Below are 6,000 nucleotides of genomic sequence, written 5' to 3'. Positions count from 1 at the left end.
TACTGTTTTACCCGTATCCTACAAGTTTCAACTTTTAGTATTTTCATTATCATTTGAGTCTAAAGATTTCTTGTGCCCTTACAGAGCTGACATGCAGATTAGGAAAGCTAAGTGTGAAATAGTCAAACAAAATCATTTCAGATGGTGGTAAGTTCCATCATCTGGAAAGTGGAGCTGAGACCTGAAGGTGTCAGTGGGGAGGTAGGGGACTAGGTATGAGTGTACAGGAGGGAACAACAGGGGCCAAGACTCTGAGTTGAGCAGGAGATTGCCCTGTCAGAGAAAGCTGTGGAGTAGAGAGTGGCTGGAGTAGGGAAGAGAGAGGGAGCCCACAGTGCCAACGCCGAGGGCCTGTGGATTTCCTTTAACTGCTCTTAAAGAGTTTTACCCAAGAGAGTAGACGATCGGATTCCAGGTCAAAACAGCTTGCTCTGGCTTTGCTGTGCGGGAAACTGCTGTAGCTAGAGAGGAGCTGAACTGAACTTGAGGCCTCAGGAGAGCAGCTGGTAGAGGTTGGTCAGGTCTCAGCCAGAGGAACATGGAACTTCAGCTGGCAAAGGAGACTGTCTACCAAGCCCAGAGGTCCAGCCGGGTGTAACTGTTATGGGCTGAATTGTTTCCCCCAAAAGATGTGTTGCAGTCCTGGCCCCAGAACTTGTGTGTGACCTTATTTGAAACCAAGGTCCTTGCAGATGTGGAGTTAGGATGAGGTCATGAGGGTAGACCCTAATCTAATCTGACTGGTGTCCTTATAAGTAGTGATACAGACACACACAGGCAGGGGGAGCACCATGCAGTTTGGGGCAGAGACTGCAGTGACACGTCTAGAGCCCAGGAATGCCATGGTCTGCCAAGAAGCTAAGAGAAAGGCATGGGACAGATCTGTCTTGGAGCCTCCAAGGGAACATGGCCCTGCTGACACCTTGACTTCAACCTCCAGAATTGTGAGAGAGTAAATTGCTGTTGTTTTAGCCACTCAGTTTCTGGTAATTTGTCATGGCAGCCCCGGGAGACTAATATGTCACTTCACAGGCCTGGCTGTGATCACAGAGTCACCATGGGGCCTTCACCAGCTCTGAGCGCTGCTGGCAGGACTCTCCAGGGACATTTGCCACACCATACACATCATATACCCGCCAGCCTTGGTGTATGTGGCTGGCGCCCTACCCACTGAGCTATGAGCGCCGTCTGTAGGTCACCCCTTCCTAAGAGCTCAGGTGCGCAGAGACAACTCCCTGCACAGACAGAAGGCCCCATTTCTGGCTGAGTTTCTGCAGGTTCTGGGTATGACATGCCCTATGGGACAACTCAGGCCCCATCCTCGGTTTCCTTAGAAGCAAGATGTCACCACGACCAAACAAGGCTCTGCTAGTCTCTCTGGGCAGCGTCAGTCAACTTGGGTTTTAGATGGAAAAGAAAGTTCCAGCTTCTTGCCCTTTCCCTCTGCTCCAGGCCCTGAGATCTGATCTCTTACTTAAACAAAGCCCCTTGTTCATGTCAGTTTAGGAGACACAATGTTCTGAAAGCCGATCCCTGGGGCCCAGTGAGGATACTGTGTTTTTGGATTTTTGCCTGCAGGAAAGCAGCTTTTGATTTGGCCTCTCCGGCCCCACCTCCAAACTCTTTCAAGATAGAAATTAAATTCTTCTGAACTTTAGGGCCCCTCTTCAGCCCTGTTCCCGGGGGATTGGAGCTACCACCTACTTTTAACTCTACTCAGATTTACTCTGGCTTGAAATGAACAACTTTAGTCCTGATGCTTATAAATGTTGATGAGCATGTGGGCTGTGGAGCCAGGAGGATCCAGGTTTAAGTCCTCTGCCACCTGAAGGCTGTGTGATCTCGAGTACAAATTCACCCTCTCTGAATCTGGGTTTCTGTCTTGGTGAAATGTGAACATTGGTACCTTTGCGGCTGGGGTTGTGGTCAGGATTCCATAGGAGTCCAATTATTAGAAGGCATTCTTGCTTTTATCTTCAGGAAGTGCCCATTTTACAGATGAGAAGGATGGAGTCCAGCTAGATGGTGTAGGCCCAAGTTGAGCTGCATTGTGCAAGGTTGCTGCAAGGACTTGACTTTTGGTTTATGTGCGAGGAATGTGAACACCAGCTTGTTTTCACACAGCATGATCTTCTCTGTCCCCTTCGTGGCTGTGAAATGGGGATGATAACCTATCCCAGGCTACTAAGAGGGGCTAGTGCCATTGCTGTATAAGGCCGTGGCTCTGCATCTGGGGCAGGGTTGGCCCTCAGGAGAATGCACTTTTCCCCTGCCTCACTTCATCCCTAAACCAGTGGGTAGGACAGCTACCACCCAGGCCTACTTTGACGTGGAAGGAAATTTAGACCCTAGAGAGGAAAACTGTTTTGCCCAGGGTCACTCAGGGCCTCTGAGGTGAAGAATTTTTTCTCATTAGTGGACAAGGAAGATTGAACTAAGAGGAGATGGACTAAGATTAAGGTGGATTTAAAAAGAATTAAAATGATTTCCTTCTCTCTCCCCTGATTGGGAAATGAGATTTGCCCCTGTGGCCCTAGGAGAGGGTCAAGGCAGCCACCTCGGCTCCCTCTGAGCTTTTCTTCTTGTGGGGCCCTAAAACATCTTTGGGGTGGAGGGGAGGCCCAGGCGGGCACCCCAGGGTGAGGGAGCAGGGGATGGAGTGGGAGGGCAGGCTTGGGGTCTCCTCATTCTTTTTGTCTTTTGTCTCTTGTCTTTTGTCTTTTGTCTCTGTGTCTCTTTTCCCTCTCAGTCTTTCTTTTTCTCTCTATTTTGAATAATTGAGCAAAAAAAAAAAAGAGGGGGGAAAGGGTGTGTTCTTCTTGATTAAGGACTCTGGGGAGGACACACAAGTTAGTTTTGGAGGGGAGGGGGCTACGGTGACAGGATGAGTGGAGGGGTAGGTGGTGGTGGGGTGTTAATCTGTCACTGACCAGCCCCGTGGCAGTCCCCAGCCCCAGAACCAGGTGTCACGGGGCTTCCACAAGGCTCTTGAAGAAGAGGTAGAAAACCATTAAGTTCTTCAGTCCCTAGGATTTGTGGCAGCCTCTTATACCTCCAACCCTCGGCACATGCTGTTTGCCTGCCTCAAGCCTCTCCCTGACCCTGGCCTGGTTACCCCTCTTCATCCTTTAGATCTCTGCCTCGTGGCCCCCTCAGTGACCTGGGTCATCTGGCTTTCCTCATCAGAGCACCCAGCCTCGCTCTGTCACTGCTAGCGGCTTACTTGTCTCTGATTGTGTTGTCCATCCTGAGGGCAGGGCCTGAGTCCATTCACTGGTCTGTCTCCAGTACCTGGGACCCTGGGACCCAGGAGGTGCCCAGTCAACATTTGTGACTGATGAGTGATGAACAAGTCATAAGAGATTTTGCATTTGACCAGGAAGTTGTACAGATGCAAGATGTGTGTGTTTGTGCAGGGTAGAGGCAGGGTAAGCAATGTGAGGATTTGGATCAGGGCCATATAGCCATTGGAGGTGAATGAGGGTGCATGTGAGAGAAACTGGGGGACCCAGCCTATGCCTCTACCCAGCCTGAGATTCTGCATTGATCCCACTAAGAGCTTGGCCTTTGATCCTACCTTGGAGTTTTTTCATGGGATATTAGGCTTCCACTCTCCCTCCCTTCTTTCCTCAATTTATTGAGCACCTGCTATGTGCTAGGTGCTGGGGACTCAAAATCCAACACAATCTCCCTTTCTTCATGAATCAATCACAGAGCTAATCATGAAATCTCCACTGTGCTTAGCAAAGTAGAGAAGCCAGAGAGTTTTGAGAGTGTGATGGTATTTGCCCTCCTCTGGGCGAGTCAGGAGAGTGGTGGTGCCGTGGGGTTCCTGAGGAGCTTGACACCCCCTTCCCTGTAACCCTACAGGCTTAGGCCAGTTATGACCTAAGATGCAGCAGCCCTGAGGCCGAGACAAGCTCACCTGCCTTCTCTGCTCAGCCAAGTCCCTCACTCTGCACAGACATTTGAGATCCACTTGGAGTTTTCCTTTGGAAGCAGTGTCAGTGAGCTGCCATCTTTCTTCCTTTTGTGATTTCTCCTCTCTCCCAAGTGGGGCTACTAGCCCCAAAGGGTGGTCAGGTGAAGTCTGGGAAGAGGTGATTGAAGGGCAGTAGGTGATGACACTACATGGCAGTCCTTCCTCTAGGCCAGCACCTGGGCACAAGGCTCCACAGGCAGAGGGTGGACTGAATGTCCACTCCACTAACTCAGCCACGGGTTGCCTTTGTGCAGTGCTCAACCTATACACCTGTTTGAAGCAGTCCTGGGCATTTAACCCCTAAATCCATCTTGGGAAAGGCTAAGGATGAGGACAAGGAAAGCCCTGTCGGGAGGTCCTGGGGGACAGGAAAACTATGCCCTTTCCCTGCCTTCCAAGGTCACTCTGCCTGCCTTCAAATGCCCTTTTTGGCTGCTGCCTTTGTACCCCTCCTCCACTTCCCTCTGTCCCTGGGCTTTCTAGGGAAGAAATTTTAACTTTAACTTTTCAAGGGTTTCAACCCAGGCCATTATGAGGGTGGGGAGAATGAGGTGGGGGCACAAATCACAGGGAAGAGGACAGTGTGTTTACTAATTTGCTCAGGATGTAGGGGGACACCTTCAGGGACTTTTGAATCCAGGGGTGAAATGATGGAGTAAAAGGGGGAGCCTGGAATTGAATGACAAAATCCAGGGTCTGGAAAATTGTGCTCACAACCCCAGTACGCATGTTTGTGCCTCACCCCAGAGCCCTCAGATATATGGCCTTCCGTGCTTGCTGTCCCCTCGGCTGGCACTGTGGACTGGGGCCTGCTTTCTGGGCATATGACCCGTGCAGGGGCACAGGGCTCCACACTCAGATGGGCTCTGTGCTCAGTTAATTGCTCTGCGGTCACTGTCTTGAGGTTCTTCATAATTTTTGAACAAGGGTCCCACATCTTCATTTTTCACTGGGTTATAATAAGGACAAAGTGACAAGGTCAGTGCCCTGAACCTCATTTCCAGGCTTGAGCCAAAAGGTTCAGAATGGCATCTGTTGCCTCCCAAAAGATAGCGAGCGTTTGCCATTTTTATTGTGGTTGGGGAGAGGCTTTGGGAATCATTTAATCCAATTCTTTCAGTTCCCAGATGATGGGAACTGAGACTCAAATGCAAATAATACATCCAAGGCACTTAAAGAATTTTCTCATTTAATTCTCACACCAATAATACTAAAGTAGCATCTATCCCCATTTTATAGATGAGGAAACCAAGGCTTGGACATGACCCAGAGGGTGAGTGCCAGAGCCTCAACTTGACCCCAGGCCTCTTCTCCCTCAGTTCAGATGCTTTTCAGACACTCTCAACTCTGACATTTGGGTCTCAGTTTCTTCATCCGTATAATGGGAGTTGCAGGGGATGATAGGGACGCATCGTGCCTGGCCTGCACGTGGGAGTGCTGCCTGGCTATGCAGACCTCAGTGCAACCCCTACTCTGCCACTTCCTTGCTGGCGACCTCTGAGCTTCAGTGTCTTGGCCTGTGAAATGGGGACGAGAACAGTAGCTCTTTCATGAGGTATTTGTGAAGATTACATGAGAAAAAGTAGGAGAAGGTCTAATTCAGCGTCAGGCAGGGCAGAGGCCTCAGGAACTGCCTGGAGGCCCAGACAGTGATGACCAGCTTTGGCACGAAGGGCGGAGTGGCTCTGAGTGTGGCTTCTCCGTGAAATGGCTATAGCAGCCTCTGCCTTGCTGGGCTGCAGGGGTTCTGGCACGCTGGCCTAGTGGCCGATGGTGTCCATGCCCATTAACTGATTCCCTCCACCTTCTCCTCCTCCTCTTTATCCTTTCCCCTCCCGCCTGGGGTTGAAATATCTGTTTCAATGCACATCTGCTCAGAGGCTCACAGAGCAGGTGGGATGAGGGCTGGGTCTTGAATGCAGAGACTTGCGGAGTTGTGGATAAAAGTTGGGAGGGCACTCTAGGCTATTCCCGGGGAGTGAGCAGAGGCCAGAGGCTTGGGTAGTTCTGGGAGACCA

Source organism: Nycticebus coucang, chromosome 8 (assembly GCF_027406575.1).
Source record: "Nycticebus coucang isolate mNycCou1 chromosome 8, mNycCou1.pri, whole genome shotgun sequence".
Classification (NCBI taxonomy): domain Eukaryota; kingdom Metazoa; phylum Chordata; class Mammalia; order Primates; family Lorisidae; genus Nycticebus; species Nycticebus coucang.
The sequence above is the reverse complement of the archived record's forward strand: the minus strand, read 5'-3'. Positions refer to the sequence as shown.